Genomic DNA, 20,351 nt, shown 5'->3' with positions numbered 1-20,351 from the left:
CTCCTCACCAACTGTCACAATTGCCCCCTAAGTGGTCACGGTTGATGTATTTCGATAAGGTTTCATGGGGCCGAGAGCTCTGACAAATTCCTGTTTTGGCTGCAGGAAACTGGTAGCGATCAGCAGACCACAACAACACCATAACAGACAGACGAGAGGGAGGGAGAGAGGGAGGGAGGAGGGCGGATGGAGGCACGGCACTGCTGCCGAAGACAAGGACCAGCGGGAGGCTGAGAGCTCTGAGCTAAGTGCAGGCAAGCCTGCAGGACAAATTTTATCGGTCACATGCGCCAAATACAACAGGTGTTGACTTTACAGTGAAATGCTGACTTACGAGCCCATTCCCAACAGTGCGGAGTTAAAAAGTAAGACAAATATTTGCTAAATAAAAAAGGAAAAAGTAACACAAGTAAAATCAATAATGAGTCTATGCACAAGGAGTACCCGTACGAGTCAATGTGCAGAGGTATGAGGTAATTGGTAATACAGTATGTGGGTAGGGGTTAAAGTGACTAGGCAATCAGGATATATAATAAATGGGAGTAGCAGCAGCGTGTGTGTGTGTGTGTGTGTGTGTGTGTGTGTGTGTGTGTGTGTGTGTGTGTGTGTGTGTGTGTGTGTGTGTGTGTGTGTGTGTGTGTGTGTGTGTGTGTGTGTGTGTGTGTGTGTGTGTGCTGTTGGAGTGTCAGTGTAGTATGTGTGAGTATGTGGATAGAGTTGAGTGTTTGTGCATAGAGCCAGTGCAAGGGAGTCAGTGCAATACAATTATAAAGGGGGTCAATGGGTAAATGTAATAAGGGGATCAATGTAAATGTTCCAGGTAGCCATTTGATTAACTGTTCAGCAGTCTTATGGCATGGGGGTAGAAGCTGTTCAGGAGCCTTTTGGTCACAGACTTGGTGCTCCGGTACCACTTCCTGTGCAGTAGCAGAGAGAACAGTCTATGTCTTGGGTGCCTTGAGTCTTTGTCAATTTTTATGGCCTTCCTCTGACACTGCCTAGTATAGAGGTCCTGGATGGCAGGGAGTTTGGCCCCAGTGATCCATTGACACCGCCTAGTATAGAGGTCCTGGATGGCAGGGAGTTTGGCCCTGGCGATGTACTGGGATGTACACACTACCCTCTTTAGCGCCTTGCGGTCGGATACCGAGCAGTTTCCATACCAAGCTGTGATACAGCCAGTCAAGATGCTCTCAATGTTGCAGCTGTAGAACTTTTGAGAATCTGAGGGCCCATGACAAATCTTTTCAACCTCCTGAGGGGGAAGAGGCGTTGTCGTGCCCTCTTCACAACTGTGAGACAGAGAGAGAGAAAGAGAGCGAAAAAGTACAGCACTGCCTATCTGCTTGCCTGTCTGCCAATCCTCATGCCCCTTTTCCCAGGCAGTGTCAGCCTTACTCACCTGAATCTGTATGTTTGATCTGATTTCTACTGATAATACTAATCTGATTTCTACTGATTCTACTGATCTGATTTCTACTGATTATACTAATCTGATTTCTACTGATCTGATTTCTACTGATTCTACTCATCTGATTTCTACTGATTCTACTGATCTGATTTCTACTGATTCTACTGATCTGATTTCTACTGATTCTACTCATCTGATTTCTACTGATTCTACTGATCTGATTTCTACTGATTCTACTCATCTGATTTCTACTGATTCTACTCATCTGATTTCTACTGATTCTACTCATCTGATTTCTACTGATCTGATTTCTACTGATTCGACTCATCTGATTTCTACTGATTCTACTCATCTGATTTCTACTGATAATACTAATCTGATTTCTACTGATTCTACTGATCTGATTTCTACTGATTCTACTCATCTGATTTCTACTGATTCTACTCATCTGATTTCTACTGATTCTACTGATCTGATTTCTACTGATTCTACTCATCTGATTTCTACTGATTCTACTCATCTGATTTCTACTGATTCTACTCATCTGATTTCTACTGATTCTACTCATCTGATTTCTACTGATTCTACTCATCTGATTTCTACTGATTATACTGATCTGATTTCTACTGATTCTACTAATCTGATTTCCTATGCATCAGACTACACTAATCTTTACTGGTCACTCCCTTGAGCGTGATGTCACTCCTTTTGCTGCACAAACACACACGCTGTCACTGCATGGCAACTGCTGCAAGGCACCGGGATGACTGCTGCTCCAGTTAGAGAACAGTCTGTGGACCCCGCCCCTATGCTCTCCAGGCAGGACCTCCCTCCTTCGCCTCCACCCGCCTTCAACTCCTTCCTCCTCTCCCCTCCTACCCTTGCTGTAATATGACAGGCCAGGATGACTCAGGGACTTAGCACCTATTAACGAACAGGCCAAAGGAGGGTGAGCTGCGTGCGGGTTTGTTTGCTCAGGTAGTACAGATCTCTGACTCATCATGATCCTCAAGGAGAATACACATTAAGCATTTAGACATGGTCAGCTTATAGACATGGTGTGCATTAAGACATGATGAGCAAACTGGTCAATGGGCACATAGTTGTGCACTAAATGCCTAAACCAACAGAGGGACATTTTAGCGAAAAATGTATAATTGAAACCTATATTTTCTGGTGTCGAATGTTCTAAAGCGGCTTGATCCCTTCGTCCACTCGATACTTGGACCATAATGTTGTTTGACCAGTTCAACTATCCCACATGTATCTTTCTTTTGGTAAGAGAAAATTAAAGTCTGCCAGGCTTATTTGAGAGCTTAGAAACCAGGTACTTAAGGCTACTGGAAAAGTGAGGAACACTCACAAACCATGGGCACACTGCTTGTCTTTTTGTTTTTTCATTGTACACCACTGTAAATGCAGGTAAGGCGGACTGTTTACTTAATCTCATGTCATAATAAGTCATTAATGATATCATAAATCCCCAGTGAGTAATAATGTGCTTGGAAATTGGAGACGTCACAAACGTAAAAAAGTAAACATTAGTGGAGACGCCTTATCAGTTTTGGAAACAGTGTTACAATTGCGAGCTAAAATTTGTGCAGTGGCTAACTAGCTGTAAATAGGGGAATTGTTCAACCTCAGTTAGCCAAGTTAGTTAGTTAGTTAAGTAGTTAGTTACAGTTAGTTAGTAACCGCTCCTACACTCATTTGCTAGCTACCATAACGCTGCCTTGTCAATAACATGTTTCCAAAAATGATGTGTCTCCAATTGTGTTTTCATAGTGATTGTGATGCAATCCACTTTCCAAGCATATTGTTCCTTACTCTGTAATATTATAAACAATAACAACACATTACATGCTATATCCTGCAAGATGATAATGTTCAAAATACGTTGATGTTTGAGATGAGGTACATACAGCGCCTTCAGAAAGTATTCACACCCCTTGAGTTTTTCTAAATGTTGTATTACAACATGAATTAAAATGCATTAAATAGATTTTTTGGTGTGGCCTACCCATAATAACCTATAATGTCAAAGTGGTTTTTCAAAATGTTTAAAAATGAATAAAAAATGTAAATTCTTCAGTCAATAAGTATTCAACCCCTTTGTTATGGAATACCTAAATAAGTTTAGGAGTAAAAATGTGCATAACACGTCACATAATAAGTTGCATGGACTTTAACATGATTTTTGAATGAATACCTCATCTCTGTATCCTACACATATAGTTATCTGTAAGGCCCCTCAGTCGAGCAGTGAATTTCAAACAGATTCAACCACAAAGACTAGGGAGGTTTTCCAATGCCTCGCAAAGGGCGCTTATGGTAGATAGGAAAAAAAAGTTATTCATTACACTTTGGATGGTGTATCAGTACACCCAGTCACTACAAAGATACAGGCATTCTTCCTAACTCAGTTGCTGGAGAGGACGGAAACCACTCAGGGATTTCACCATGAGGCCAATGGTGACTTTATATCAGTGGTAGAGTCTAATCGCTATGATAGGAGAAAACTGAGGATGAATCAACAACTTTGAAATTACTCCACAATATTAACCTAATTGACAGAGTGAAAAGAAGTAAGCTTGTACATAATAAATATACTCCAAAACATGCATCCTGTTTGCAAAAAGGCACTAAAGTAATACTGCAAAACATGTGGCAAAGCAAATAACTTTTTGTCCTGTATGCAAAGTGTTATGGTTGGGGCAAATCCAATGCAACACATTACTCAATATCACTATCCATATTTTCAAGCATACCCATCTTGTTATGGGTATGCTTGTAATCATCAAATACTTTTTTCAGGATAAAAAAGAAACAGAATGGAGCTACTGTATGAACTAGCAAAAGAGCTACCATGGTGGGATGAGATAAAGCTAGCAGATGTAAAAATGTTTGTTTAGAACTCTTGCCTTCCTATTTGCTTAAGATCATTGAAGGCATAACTGGAGAAAGAAAATAATTGTATGAATCGTTGTCATAATCTTCGTCTTCTGATGAGGAGAAATCATTGGACCAATACGCAGCGTGGTAAGTGTCCATACTTATACTTAAATTTTTTTTAAACGTGAACACTAAACAAAACAAGAAAACGAACGACAGTCCTGTAAGGTGCTCACACTATACATAGAAACAACCACCCACAAAACACAAGACAAAAACCCCTACTTAAATATGGCCTCTAATCAGAGGCAACGAGATGGAGCTGTCTCCAATTAGAGACCAATCCCAAACAATTACCACATAGAAATAGAATACTAGAATATCAAACATAGAAATACATAACATAGAACTAAACCAAAACCCCGAAACACACTAAACAAACACCCCCTGCCACGCCCTGACCACACTACAATAACAAACAACCCCTTTTACTGGTCAGGACGTGACAATCGTAAAGTTTATCCCAGAGTCAGGATAATAAACAGAGACATTTCTGGAGGGGTCCAGGTGAGCTGCCTGGCATTTGGTTTCAATTTTTTTTGGGGTCATCTTACCCCTTTTTCTCCATAATTGGTAGTTACAGTCTTGTCCCATCACTGAAACTCACATACAGTCACATACAGAGAGGAGAAGGTCGAGAGCCATGCGTCCTCTGAAACACGACCCTGCCAAGCCGCACTGCTTCATGACACACTTCTTGCTTAACCCGGAAGCCAGCCGCACCAATGTGTTGGAGGAAACACCATACAACTGCTTGCGCTCGGCCCGCCACAGGAATCACTAGAGCACGATGGGACAAGGACATTCCGGCCGACCAAGCCCTCCCCTAACCCGGACGACCCTGGGCCAATTGTGAGCCGCCTCATGGGTCTCCCGGTCAAGGCCGGCTGCGACACGGCCCGGGATCGAACTTGGATCTGTAGTGACGCCTCAAGCACTGCGATGTGCCTTAGACTGCTGCGCCACTCGGGAGTCGCCGCATTTGGTTTCTACCCCAGACGCATCAACCTGACCCTGCTGAGAGGCAGCTGCTGCCCAATGGAGACGGGACGTACCAGCTGAGGAAGAGTCTGGTGATCAGTACAGAGGAACTGAGAGAGAGACACAACTACACCTGCACTGCCTCCCACCTCAGTCTGGACAACAAGCTGCATGTCAGGTGGGTACCTGAAAGAGACAGAGTCGGCCTATTTGTCTACTTGGCTCCACTGGCGATGGTGCGAGTTAGTCTGTTCTGTGTTTTCATTTGCGTCAGGAGAAGACGTGCTGCTGGCTCAGAGACATGTCACAGCTTTCCAACGTTGATGAAGTGGACGATCAAATCAGCCTTTCAGAAGATTCAGAGAAATACTATATTTTTTAAATGCATGTGTGTGTTCTAGGTGATCTTACTGAGAGAGGTGTCCGTGTGTGTGCGTGTGTGTGCGTGTGTGTGTGTGTGTGTGTGTGCGTGTGCATGTGCGCGTGTGTGTGCTCGCGTGCGTGCGTGTGTGTGTGTGCGTACAAAAGCTAACGGAAACCCACTACTGACAACTGACACCTGAAAGTACACCTGAGTCGGTCCAGGAAATAAGTCCCTTTTGCATTTTAAATGCCTGTTATATTAAATGAAGAGCCCTTTAATATAGAACACACTTGCTAAAGTGCCAAAAATCAGCATTTTGACATGTCTCTCTGTGCAACGTCTGTGACTTCCAGGAAGGGTTTAATATACTTGTAACCCCAACATTTCTCCAAGTTTTCACTGTCATTGTAAAGCCCTAGTTATTTTGTTACTTTGGAAAAAGTCATCTCTGTTATTTATTTCATGTGATTTTAAGGTTTATAATGAGATTTTAATGTTAAACAAGACCTGTCCCTCATTTTATGGTCAACCCTATTATATGAACGAAACTCTCATTTTAATATGGTGAATCTATTCCATTTTAAATAATTTGTTCAAAAGAAACATTGAACATCTAATAGTCAAATTATTATATGTAAAAGCAGGTGAGCTGGTTCTACTATTTTTGGCCATTTTCTGGTGTTTTGTGGTGGGAAACTGAGCTTCCATTCCCTGTGTCACAAGGGGATTTATGGGTGATTTAACATGAAATCACTAACCCTGTTACGGTCAAGCCTGTTACTTTATTTGGCACTTAGTGGCAATCAGCAGTTGCTATATCCGTTTTTGGACTTATACATGAATGATATGTACCCATTGATTCTTGAAGAATGTAACTTATGCCTAATGAGCTTAGTTCAACTGTTATACCCCATCAGAACCTAAAATATAAGCTTATTTTACTCCAATGTTTGTAAACAAAGAACATTTTAACAAACACTGTTTAGCATCAAAACATGGTTAAAACTGTATGCAGTGGGGAGAACAAGTATTTGATACACTGCCGATTTTGCAGGTTTTCCTACTTACAAAGCATGTAGAGGTCTGTAATTTTTATGCAAATGAATTACTTAAAACTCATACAATGTGATTTTCTGGATTTTTGTTTTAGATTCCGTCTCTCACAGTTGTGAACCTATGATAAAAATTACAGACCTCCACATGCTTTGTAAGTAGGAAAACCTACAAAATCGGCAGTGTATCAAATACTTGTTCTCCCCACTGTGTATATATATATATATATATATATATATATATATATATATATATATATATATATATATATATATACACTGCTCCAAAAAATAAAGGGAACACTTAAACAACACAATGTAACTCCAAGTCAATCACACTTCTGTGATATCAAACTGTCCACTTAGGAAGCAACACTGATTGACAATATATTTCACATGCTGTTGTGCAAATGGAATAGACAACAGGTGGAAATTATAGGCAATTAGCAAGACACCCCCAATAAAGGAGTGGTTCTGCAGGTGGGGACCACAGACCACTTCTCAGTTCCTATGCTTCCTGGCTGATGTTTTGGTAACTTTTGAATGCTGGCGGTGCTTTCACTCTAGTGGTAGCATGAGACGGAGTCTACAACCCACACAAGTGGCTCAGGTAGTGCAGCTCATCCAGGATGGCACATCAATGCGAGCTGTGGCAAGAAGGTTTGCTCTGTCTGTCAGCGTAGTGTCCAGAGCATGGAGGTGCTACCAGGAGACAGGCCAGTACATCAGGAGACGTGGAGGAGGTCGTAGGAGGGCAACAACCCAGCAGCTTGACCGCTACCTCCGCCTTTGTGCAAGGAGGAGCAGGAGAAGCACTGCCAGAGCCCTGTAAAATGACCTCCAGCAGGCCACAAATGTGCATGTGTCTGCTCAAACGGTCAGAAACAGACTCCATGAGGGTGGTATGAGGGCCCGATGTCCACAGGTGGGGGTTGTGCTTACAGCCCAACACCATGCAGGACGTTTGGCATTTGCCAGAGAACACCAAGATTGGAAAATTTGCCACTGGCGCCCTGTGCTCTTCACAGATGAAAGCAGGTTCACACTGAGCACGTGACAGACGTGACAGAGTCTGGACGCCGTGGAGAACGTTCTGCTGCCTGCAACATCCTCCAGCATGACCGGTTTGGCGGTGGGTCAGTCATGGTGTGGGGTGGCATTTCTTTGGGGGGCCGCACAGCCCTCCATGTGCTCGCCAGAGGTAGCCTGACTGCCATTAGGTACCGAGATGAGATCCTCAGACCCCTTGTGAGACCATATGCTGGTGCGGTTGGCCCTGGGTTCCTCCTAATGCAAGACAATGCTAGACCTCATGTGGCTGGAGTGTGTCAGCAGTTCCTGTAAGAGGAAGGCATTGATGCTATGGACTGGCCCGCCCGTTCCCCAGACCTGAATCCAATTGAGCACATCTGGGACATCATGTCTCGCTCCATCCACCAATGCCACGTTGCACCACAGACTGTCCAGGAGTTGGCGGATGTTTTAGTCCAGGTCTGGGAGGAGATCCCTCAGGTCTGGGAGGAGATCCCTCCCCCACCTCATCAGGAGCATGCCCAGGCGTTGTAGGGAGGTCATACAGGCACGTGGAGGCCACACACACTACTGAGCCTCATTTTGACTTGTTTTAAGGACATTACATCAAAGTTGGATCAGCCTGTAGTGTGGTTTTCCACTTTAATTTTGAGTGTGACTCCAAATCCAGACCTCCATGGGTTGATAAATTGGATTTCCATTGATTATTTTTGTGTGATTTTGTTGTCAGAACATTCAACTATGTAAAGAAAAAAGTATTTAATAAGATTATTTCTTTCATTCAGATCTAGGATGTGTTGTTTAAGTGTTCCCTTTATTTTTTTGAGCAGTATATATATATATTTATCACAGCGTCCACAGAAGGTGGCGCCCCTCCCCGGTCGGGCGGTGCTCGGCGGTCGTCGTCGCCGGCCTACTAGCTGCCACCGATCTACGTTTCTGTGTCTTTTGGTTTTGTCTGTCTTGGTCCGCACCTGTTCCTTGTTAGTCATTAGTGGGGGGGTATTTAGTTTGTCTTTTTGGTTTGGGAATTTATGCGGGATTATTACATGTCATGTTATGTGTGGCAGTCGGTGTTTTTGCGCTGCTTTAGCTACACCGCGTAATTTTGGATTAGGCATTAGGTTTGCCGGGCTGCGCCCCGTGCGTTTTGATTTTGGAGCTGTCCTCCTGTCTTGTGTTCTGCGCACCCTGCCTTGTGGCGACTTTATTTATTCGGTGTTTATTAAACATCTGTGTTAACGGACCTCAGTCTCCTGCACTTGACTCTGCCCCTTTCCTGCTACCAAGGATATCCTTGACAATATATATTTTTTCACCTTTATTTAACCAGGTAGGCCAGTTGAGAACAAGTTCTCATTTACAACTGCGACCTGGCCAAGATAAAGCAAAGCAGTGCGACACAAACAACACAGAGTTACACATGGAATAAACAAACGTACAGTCAATAACACAAAAGAAAAAGTCTATATACAGTGTGAGCAAATGGCGTGAGGAGGTAAGGCAATAAATAGGCCATAGTAGCTCACTAATTACAATTTAGCAAATTAACACTGGAGTGATAGATGTGCACATGATGATGTGCAAGTAGAAATACTGGTGTGCAAAAGAGCAAAAAAGTAAATAAAAGCAATATGGGGATGAGGTAGGTAGATTGGATGGACTATTTACAGATGGGCTGTGTACAGCTGCAGCAATCGGTAAGCTGCTCAAATAGCTGATGCTTAAAGTTAGTGAGGGAGATATAAGTCTCCAACTTCAGCGATTTTTGCAATTCGTTCCAGTCATTGGCAGCAGAGAACTGGAAGGAAAGGCGGCCAAATGAGGTGTTGGCTTTGGGGATGACCAGTGAGATATACCTGCTGGAGCGCATGCTACGGAAGGTGTTGCTATGGTGACCAGTGAGCTGAGATAAGGCGGAGCTTTACCTAGCATAGACTTATAGATGACCTGGAGCCAGGGGGTCTGGCGACAAATATGTAGCGAGGGCCAGCCAACGAGAGCATACAGGTCGTAGTGGTGGGTGGTATATGGGGCTTTGGTGACAAAACGGATGGCACTGTGATAGACTGCATCCAATTTGCTGAGTAGAGTGTTGGAGGCTATTTTGTAAATGACATCGCCGAAGTCAACGATCGGTAGGATAGTCAGTTTTACGCGGGTATGTTTGGCAGCGTGAGTGAAGGATGCTTTGTTAAGAAATAGGAAGCCGATTCTAGATTTAATTTTGGATTGGAGATGTTTAATATGAGTCTGGAAGGAGAGTTTACAGTCTAGCCAGACACCTAGGTATTTGTAGTTGTCCACATATTCTAAGTCAGAACCGTCCAGAGTAGTGATATTAGTCGGCGGGCAGGTTCGGCAGCGATCGGTTGAAAAGCATGCATTTAGTTTTACTAGCATTTAAGAGCAGTTGGAGGCCACGGAAGGAGTGTTGTATGGCATTGAAGCTCGTTTGGAGGTTTATTAACACAGTGTCCAAAGAAGGGCCAGATGTATACAGAATGGTGTCATCTGCGTAGAGGTGGATCAGGGAATCACCCGTAGCAAGATATCATGGATGATCAGTCCTTGCATCCATAGCTCTGTCTATGACTTTGAGAATGGTTACATTACTCCAGCCCCATCTCTCAGCGTTTTACCCAGTCAGGGGTGGGGCAACAGCTTGGTTATTGTTTCTACTGCTGATTGCCACTCTAATAGGCACTTACTATAGTCATTTTGAAATTGGAAAACGTTTTTTATTAAGTTGTACGTACATGTGATTCATGACAAAATGTTAAAATTAGGTGAAATTTACACTATATCTTTATTTTTGATTACTTATCGATTATCACATCATACTTATTGATTATCACATAATTATTATTACTATTATTTTTTCTTTAATCACTATTTGTATTACTATTATTGTTATTGTTGTTGCTGATGATGATGTCATTATCTGTCTCACTTTGCCATTCATCCTAACAGATCTGAGTGTGTGTTTGCATCTGTTTGTGTGTGTGTTCGGTGTGCAGACACAGAAATGTGTGAGTTAATGATTGAGGTGATCAGAGCAGGAGGAGAGAGGGAGGAAAGGAGTGAGTGAGTGAGTGAGTGAGTGAGTGAGTGAGTGAGTGAGTGAGTGAGTGAGTGAGTGAGTGAGTGAGTGAGTGAGTGAGTGAGTGAGTGAGTGAGTGAGTGAGTGAGTGAGTGAGTGAGTGAGTGAGTGAGTGAGTGAGTGAGTGAGGGAGGGGGGAGAGGGGAGGGAGGATAGAGAGAGGAGGGGAGGATATAGAGAACAAGAGGCTCATCAGGACAGCAGGTGGGAGAGAGAGATAATTAGCCTACATCTCTTTCTGAGAGGACAATCTGAGGAATGAGTCCTTTAGAACGAGGGTAGCAATGGTATCACACACACACACACAAAGCAACAATGTGTGTGTGTCTGATAATGGTAACCTGTCTGGGTTGATGATGATGACTGTTTTAATTACACTTTTTGGACATGGTGGACAGAAACCATGCTGTAATTTTCTCTACAATAAAAGGCATTGATTGGGAGATATCTACTCTGTACATTTTCAGGGCAGGACAAAAATTATATAAACTCATTTTAATTCACTGAGGATAGTTTGGATATATATTCAGTATTTTCAGAATTCCTTCACTTGATGGGAACTTTAACTTTTACACGTTGGTAAGAGTTTGAAATTCATTGAGAAAAATACTGAATAATTGAGTGGTATGAAAACAGGACAGACACAGGAGATGGCTGGTCTTGCGGTATTTGGTATTTTAGTAGGATCCCCATTAGCTGTTGCAAAAGCAGCAGCTAATCTTCCTGGGGTCCACACAGAACATGAAACATGACATATTGCAGAACATTAATAGACAAGAACAGCTCAAGGACAGAACTACATACATTTAAAAACGGCACACATAGCCTACATATCAATACATACACACAAACTATCTAGGTCAAATAGGGGAGAGACGTTGTGCCGTGAGGTGTTTCTTTATCTGTTTTCTGAAACAGGCCTGCTCTTCATTTGATAGTCACTCTGTTTACTCCTCAGAGTCTCTGTGATGGTGTCACCAAAGCTCAATTGTTCTGCCTCCTTCTCTATGAAGTATACACTAGTTCACTCCCCCTCACGGATTTAAAAGCACTTGATTTATGTTCTCCATCTACCAATCCAATGCTTTTAAATTCTTAAGTGGGAGGGAATGACTTCAGAGAGAAGGGGGGAGAATCAGAGTATCTACGCCCCGGTGGCCTTTAGTAAACCCAGAGAACTCCGGATCCCAGCAGCCCACAGATCCCTATCAGCCTATCAGCCAATCAGCCGGCTGCGTCCTGCTTCCTAATCACAGCAGATGTGATAAGTGAATTATCCCTGTGCTCTGATCTCCATCTGATAACACTGTAGTTCCCTCTCTCCAGGGCACAACTCAACTCAGCTGAACCGCTACTGTTGAACATTTACTGTTTACCGTTTATCCTACTGCACTGTCTGCTCCTCTCATCTCTGGATCCCATCACTAACAGCCCAGTTAAAGAGGAGGAAAGGAAGATCAGACCATCTGTGACCACAGAGTCAAATGGATGTTATGAGGCATAATAGGAGCCAGCCGGGACAGTGCTGTGGTGATGCAGAGGAATGTACATATAACAAATAACAACAGGATCTCTGTTGTTAGGCCTACATTACTGAACACAGCGCAATATTAGACATCCCCCATTAGAGAAAAGGGGTCGCAGTAACTTCCAAAAGTATGTAAAACTTAAATAAAACATGAAAACAAATAAACATGAAAATGTTAAGCACAATAAAAAAGAGATATTTTATAGTGTCAAGGTAAGGCCAGAGGAGATACAGTCTAGCAGCAATATAAGAGGCAGTCACAGAGCCTACAGGGAAAAGCAGTATAAGAGGCAGTCACAGAGCCTACAGGGAAAACCAGTATAAGAGGCAGTCACAGAGCCTACAGGGAAAAGCAGTATAAGAGGCAGTCACAGAGCCTACAGGGAAAAGCAGTATAAGAGGCAGTCACAGAGCCTACAGGGAAAAGCAATATAAGAGGCAGTCACAGAGCCTACAAGGAAAAGCAGTATAAGAGGCAGTCACAGAGCCTACAAGGAAAAGCAGTATAAGAGGCAGTCACAGAGCCTACAGGGAAAAGCAGTATGAGAGGCAGTCACAGAGCCTACAGGGAAAACCAGTATAAGAGGCAGTCACAGAGCCTACAGGGAAAAGCAGTATAAGAGGCAGTCACAGAGCCTACAGGGAAAAGCAGTATAAGAGGCAGTCACAGAGCCTACAAGGAAAAGCAGTATAAGAGGCAGTCACAGAGCCTACAAGGAAAAGCAGTATAAGAGGCAGTCACAGAGCCTACAGGGAAAAGCAGTATGAGAGGCAGTCACAGAGCCTACAGGGAAAAGCAGTATAAGAGGCAGTCACAGAGCCTACAAGGAAAAGCAGTATAAGAGGCAGTCACAGAGCCTACAAGGAAAAGCAGTATAAGAGGCAGTCACAGAGCCTACAGGGAAAAGCAGTATGAGAGGCAGTCACAGAGCCTACAGGGAAAAGCAGTATAAGAGGCAGTCACAGAGCCTACAGGGAAAAGCAATATAAGAGGCAGTCACAGAGCCTACAGGGAAAAGCAATATAAGAAGCAGTCACAGAGCCTACAGGGGAAAGAGTGCCAGTTACTCCAACGACTACATACGTACTTTAAAACACTGACCTGCTTAGAGGGCCACCAGTCAAAGCAGGCCTAATTGAAACGTACTGTGTGTAAGACCATTCATTAATTGATTAAAGAAACCCCTCAATACAGAGGTAGATGATAAGAGATATCAGGTAGGTGTTACTGTGGTGATTAACCATCCCTAGAGGAGGCTTTGTAAAACACTGGACACATTAACCTTACTGTTGATGTCAGCCAGTGTTCACTTTCAACTGGGTGAGAGGATAGGAAGAAAAGAAGAGAGGAGAAAGTGTAGTGCCGGAGGGTGAACTTGAAGGAGATTAGTCTAATTTGCAGCAAACAGCAGAGGGAGAGAGAGGGGGGTTTATCAGGCTCTTGAAAGGGAACTTTAAACAAGCAGAGATATGGGGCAGAATTAAGGCCTTATTAATTGCATAGGCTTTTAAAAAGACCTGGGATTGTGACCTCCTCTAATATGAGGGATGCAGGAGGAAAGAAAACGATGTGTTCATCTTCTCAGTAGCGCTTAGATGCATGTCAAGAGTATCTATCACCCCAATTAACCAGGCTGAGAGGCTGTCAGGCTAACTGCTGTCAGGCTAACTGCTGCTACTGCTGATGGACAGGGGATGGAGATGGGATGGTGTTTGTGTGTGTGTGGTGCTTATCTACTGAATGCTCTCCATCATTGCGCCACACACACACGCACACACGCACACACACGCACACACACTGTCCCAGCTTCTATTCAGCAGCAGCAGATTATCAGTCAGGAGGTCAGTCCATAGCGGCAGAAACACATTGCTCTCTTGAAGAGGCAGCTTTAATCTCCCTCTCACCTCACCTTCCTTCTCATCCGCATCTCCTCTCTCTACCTCTGTCTCTTTCCCTCTATCCTTCTCTCTCTCTCTTTCCCTTCTCTCTCTGTCTCTTACCCCCCTCTCTCTGCCTTTGATCAGAGATCAAAACAGATCAGGGTGTTACAGACCCAGTCACCTGTCATCACTGTGGCCTATACCCCATGCTGCTGTGGCAGCACTTATACCATACACCCATTAGTAGTGGTTCTAGTCATCTAACTCTCCAGTAGAATAACAGTAGTTGTCGTAGAAACGTGTCTGTCAGCTACATCTTTATACCAATCTATAGGCTCAGAGAGCCTGGCACCACAACAAAATCTATCCCTGACTGAACCCAATGTGACTCGGCTAAAATCTCACAAGAGGCTGCAGTTTTTTGTGTTATTCTAGCAATAAAATAATACGTAGTCAAGAGCCTGAATTGAGCTGTTTGATAAAGAGTCAAATACTCCAAAGTTGTGCTCCTCCGCTGCATATCGTAACGCCTAACTGCAGATGTCCCATTGATGTCCAATATAATCACCAGCTTCCAGTGGGGGCTCTCTTAAAATACCACCGTATTCTACACTACTAGTATTGCGGGAGGAATGATGAGAATGTGTTTTTAAGGACCAGATGGTTACAATCCAGGCCCTGTTAACTAAACTAGACTCTCAGTGATTAAGTGGGATGATAAGTTGCTTTTCGTTAGAGAGGGTATCATTAGTGTGTTAATTAAAGCAGTAGCCAGGGTCTGTGTGACTGTCTGCCAGCTTGGAAACAGATCCCCTTCACCCAGGGGGCCTGACTCTCTCTCCATCTCTCTCTCTCGCTCTCTCTCTCTCTCTCTCCCTCCATCTCTCCCTCTCGCTCTCTCTAGCTCTCTCTTTCTCTTTCTCTCCCTCCCTCCACCTCTCTCCACCTCTCTCTACATCTCTCTCTCTCATTCTGATTCAAGGTTCACATGTGTGGCTCATGGGTCTCTTTTCCCCTCATTGGGGTACAGCACACACACACACAGAGACACCACACACACACATACTCACAGATGGCAGGCCCCCTGATTGGTACCAATGTCACCCTGTGTGGTCAAGCATCTAGAGCCTTGTGCTATGCTGTGCAGTGAGAAGATGTGGTGTTACACAACCCTGCCAAGCTCATATACCACACACATATGCTCATTATTAGGAATGGAAATGGAAGGGCATTGTCATATTTCTAGCACAGCACAGCACTCTAATATTCATATGAGCATATTCTCAGCATTATACAATGTGTACCCATTGCCCAGTTCATGGTGCTTTGTCCAGAAGGCAAACCAAGGAAAATGTTAATTTCTCCTCTTCTAAATCGCTCGGAGGAACCCAATTTCTGTGCCTTTGTAGCCAGCACAAAAAGACATTAATACAATCCACAGGCAGAGTGGAGAGGGCCGTACGTAACTGGCCTAGTTTTGGGGAGTGAGTGGATTAATAAAACATAGACTGTGTCTGTAACGGTACCCTATTCCCTATATAGTGCACTACTTCTGACCAGAGCCCTGTGTGCCCTTTGCCCTTACCATGTCTGTCTGCCAGCCAAGCCACAGCCTGGCTGAAACACAGCCAATGGAGACGAGCCTATACTCATTGCTTCAATGGGCTGTCTAGTCGGTCTTTTTATAGACTTGTGAAAGAGTAGACATCCTGATTGGTGTTAAAAAAAAGTGCATCCCTGCTTTCTGACCTTTCTCCATTCCTCTCTCTGCCATCTCTCTCTCCACTCTCTTAACCAGCACTCAGAAAACAACAGACACCTGACGGTGCCTTTATTGAAAACCTCTAGTGCTAAATGAAATGCCATCAATACCTCTAAATTGCAGGCGCTGCATATAATGTCAATCACTGTCCTTGAGGACTTGATGTTGACGGCCATTTTGATTACCCCTCACTTTGTTAATGTCCTGAGATTTACAGCACCTCCAAGGACAGTTGACTTTATATCACCATCTGATTTAAAGACTCAACAAATAATACTGTCTGCCTGGCCCGCCAGGATGCATTTATATAGCAGCCATTTCACAACAATCTTGGCGGGAGAGCCTTTCACTCAATCACTACAGCCAAACTCACCTTGACTCTCTCTGCTGGTACAGTCTGCCTCATAACGTGTCTCACCTCCATTGACTTCTCAGTTCTTCAGTGGTTTCTTGGTGGTTTCTGACACCTGTTAAATGTAATTCCTCAATGTTCCTCTCGATAATTCTCTGGCTAGAACAACAACAAAAAACATTCCATTAACTGATTAGAACCTGTGAAGGGATGGAGGGAGAGAGGTAAGGAAAAGTACATACTGTATCGCTCCTCCACTGACTATACATTTTACATGACTTTTAGGCCTACACATTCCAATGTTCTAATTACTGGTAACCGTGGTAAAGGCCAGCTAGCACCATGCAGCATTGTTTTGTTTGTTTGGTTAAAGTTAATGTGTGTATGTGTGTGTGTGTGTGTGTGGTGTCTCTATGTGTGTGTGCTGTACCCCAAAGAGGGAAAAAAGAGAGTTGCAAAGAAAAAGCCACATCTCAGACTGGCCAATAAAAAGAGAAGATTAAGATGGGCAAAAGAACACAGACACTGGACAGAGGAACTCTGCCTAGAAGGCCAGCATCCCGGAGTCGCCTCTTCACTGTTGACGTTGGGACTGGTGTTTCGCGGGTACTATTTAATGAAGCTGCCAGTTGAGGACTTGTGAGGCGTCTGTTTCTCAAATTAGACACTCTAATGTACTTGTCCTCTTGCTTAGTTGTGCACTGAGGCCTCCCACTCCTCTTTCTATTCTGGTTAGAGCCAGTTTGCGCTGTTCTGTGAAGGGAGTAGTACACAGCGTTGGACGAGATCTTCAGTTTCTTGGCAATTTTTCGCATGGATAGCCTTCATTTCTCAGAACAAGAATAGACTGATGAGTTTGAGAAGAAAGGTCTTTATTTCTGGCCATTTTGAGCCTGTAATCGAACCCACAAATACTGATGCTCCAGATACTCAACTAGCCTAAGGACAGTTTATTGCTTCTTTAATCGGGACAACAGTTTTCAGCTGTGCTAACATAATTGCAAAAGGGTTTTCTAATGATCAATTAGCCTTTTAAAATGATAAACTTGGATTAGCTAACATAACGTGCCATTGGAACACAGGAGTGATGGTTGCTGATAATGGCCTCTGTACTAGAGGTCGACTGATTAATCGGAATGGCCGATTAATTAGGGCCGATTTCAAGTTTTCATAACAATCGGTAATCGGTATTTTTGGCCACCGATTTGCCAATATTTTTATTTATTTTTATTTATTTTTATTTTACACCTTTATTAAACTAGGCAAGTCAGATTAAGAACACATTCTTATTTTCAATGACGGCCTAGGAACGGGGGTTAACTGCCTTGTTCAGGGGGGATTCGGGGATTCGTTTTTGCAACCTTCCGGTTACTAGTCCAATGCTCTAACCACCTGCCTTACATTGCACTCCACGAGGAGCCTGCATGGCAGGCTGACTACCTGTTACGCGAGGGCAGCAAGAAGCCAAGGTAAGTTGCTAGCTAGCATTAAACTTATCTTAAAAAAAGTATCAATCTTAACATAATCACTAGTTAACTACACATGGTTGATGATATTACTAGTTTATCTAACGTGTCCTGCGTTGCATATAATCAATGCGGTGCCTGTTAATTTCTCATCGAATCACAGCCTACTTCGACAAACGGGTGTTGATTTAACAAGCGCATTTGCGAAAAAAGCACTGTCGTTGCACCAATGTACCTAACCATAAACATCAATGCCTTTCTTTAGAATCAATACACAAGTATATATTTTTAAACCTGCATATTTAGTTAATATTGCCTGCTAACATGAAATTGTGTCACTTCTCTTGCGTTCATTGAACGCAGTCAGGGTATATTCAACAGTTTGGGCAACCTGGCTCGTTGCGAACTAATTTGCCAGAATATTACGTAATTATGACATAACATTGAAGGTTGTGCAATGTAACAGGAATATTTGGACTTAGGGATGCCACCCGTTAGATAAAATACGGAACGGTTCCGTATTTCACTGAAAGAAAAAACGAGATGATAGTTTCCGGATTCGACCATATTAATCACCTAAGGATCGTATTTCTGTGTGTTTATTATATTATAATTAAGCCTATGATTTGATAGGGCAGTCTGACTGAGCGGTGGTAGGCACCAGCAGGCTCATAAGCATTCATTCAAACAGCACTTTCGTGTGTTTTTCCAGCAGCTCTTCACTGTGCTTCAAGCATTGCGCTGTTTATGACTTCAAGCCTATCAACTATAATTTAATATCATTTGTGGAACGTTCCAACAGGAATCTATTCCAAAAACTTCGTAAATAACAAGGTTTCCAAAAAACAACGCTTACAAAGTTGTATAGCGGCAGAATAAGATACCGGGTAGGGAGCGGTCTATTTCATTGCGTTTTTCACACATCACAATTATTCCGAAAAATGTCTGTCCTCACTCTGGTTGCCTATGGACAAACATTAAGAATAAGCTACGTGGTGAGTTGATGCCTATTCGGCAGCTAGTTAGCTAAGTTTGTATGCGTTGCTACTTTGTATGCATTGTTGGTTGGCAACCTTTTACTTAATGTTTTTTGGAACGGATTCCTGTTGGAACGTTCCACAAATTATACCCACCCCTTCAAGCCTATCAACTCCCAAGATTAGGCTGGTGTAACCGATGTGAAATGGCTAGCTAGTTAGCGGGGTGCGCGCTAATAGCGTTTCAAACGTCACTCGCTCTGAGACTTGGAGTAGTTGTTCCCCTTGCTCTGCATGAGTAACGCTGCTTCGAGGGTGGCTGTTGTCGATGTGTTCCTCGTTCGAGCCCAGGTAGGAGCGAGGAGAGGGGCGGAAGCTATACTGTTACACTGGCAATACTAAAGTGCCTATAAGAACATCCAATAGTCATAGGTATATGAAATACAAATCGTATAGAGAGAAATAGTCCTATAATTCCTATAATAACTACAACCTAAAACTTCTTACCTGGGAATATTGAAGACTCATGTTAAAAGGAACCACCAGCTTTCATATGTTCTCATTTCTGAGCAAGGAACTTAAACGTTAGCTTTCTTACATGGCACATAATGCACTTTTACTTTCTTCTCCAACACTGTGTTTTTGCATTATTTAAAACAAATTGAACATGTTTCATTATTTATTTGAGGCTAAATTGATTTTATTGATGTATTATATTAAGTTAAAATAAGTGTTCATTCAGTATTGTTGTAATTGTCATTATTACAAATAAATAAATAAAAACGTCCGATTAATCGGCAGCGGCTTTTTTTGGTCCTCCAATAATCGGCATCGGTATCGGCGTCGAAAAATCATCATCGGTCGACCTCTACTCTGTACACCTATGTAGATATTCCATTAAAAATCTGCTGTTTCCAGCTACAATAGTCATTTGCAACATGAACAATGTCTACACTGTATTTCTGATAAATTTCAATGTTAATTTAATGGACAGAAAATGTGCTTTTCTTTCAAAAACAAGGACAGTTCTAAGTGACCCTAAACTTCTGAATGATAGTATATATACAATTGTATTTAAATGTAATGTGTTAACTGTTCTTCATCCAATAGAATAAAGAAAGGACCTGGATTACAGTTGAGGTTACATTAAAAGTACATAGTGCAAGAGATCAATGCCGTACGAGATTCTGCACAGATTATTACAACAATTGTGAAGATCTCCACAGACCTGTGACCTGTGAATGCCACATTTATAGTTTTGTTAGTTACTGTAGGCTGACCTCAAAATGTGTCTATGGATGTGCTACTCATTTTAATGTTGAATAAATACTGTTCCATTAGTTTACTGTATTACAAAAGTTACATTGAATTGCGCTTGGTTGTTAACGGAAGCAAATATCAACATTTGAAGGAGATATCTTTTGTGCCACTGACTTAGTCTCACTTTAATTCCAGTTTATCGACAAATTAATAATTGATATGTTGGATGC

This window comes from Salmo salar, chromosome 21 (assembly GCF_965601325.2).
Source record: "Salmo salar chromosome 21, fSalSal1, whole genome shotgun sequence".
In the NCBI taxonomy this organism is placed as follows: domain Eukaryota; kingdom Metazoa; phylum Chordata; class Actinopteri; order Salmoniformes; family Salmonidae; genus Salmo; species Salmo salar.
The sequence above is the reverse complement of the archived record's forward strand: the minus strand, read 5'-3'. Positions refer to the sequence as shown.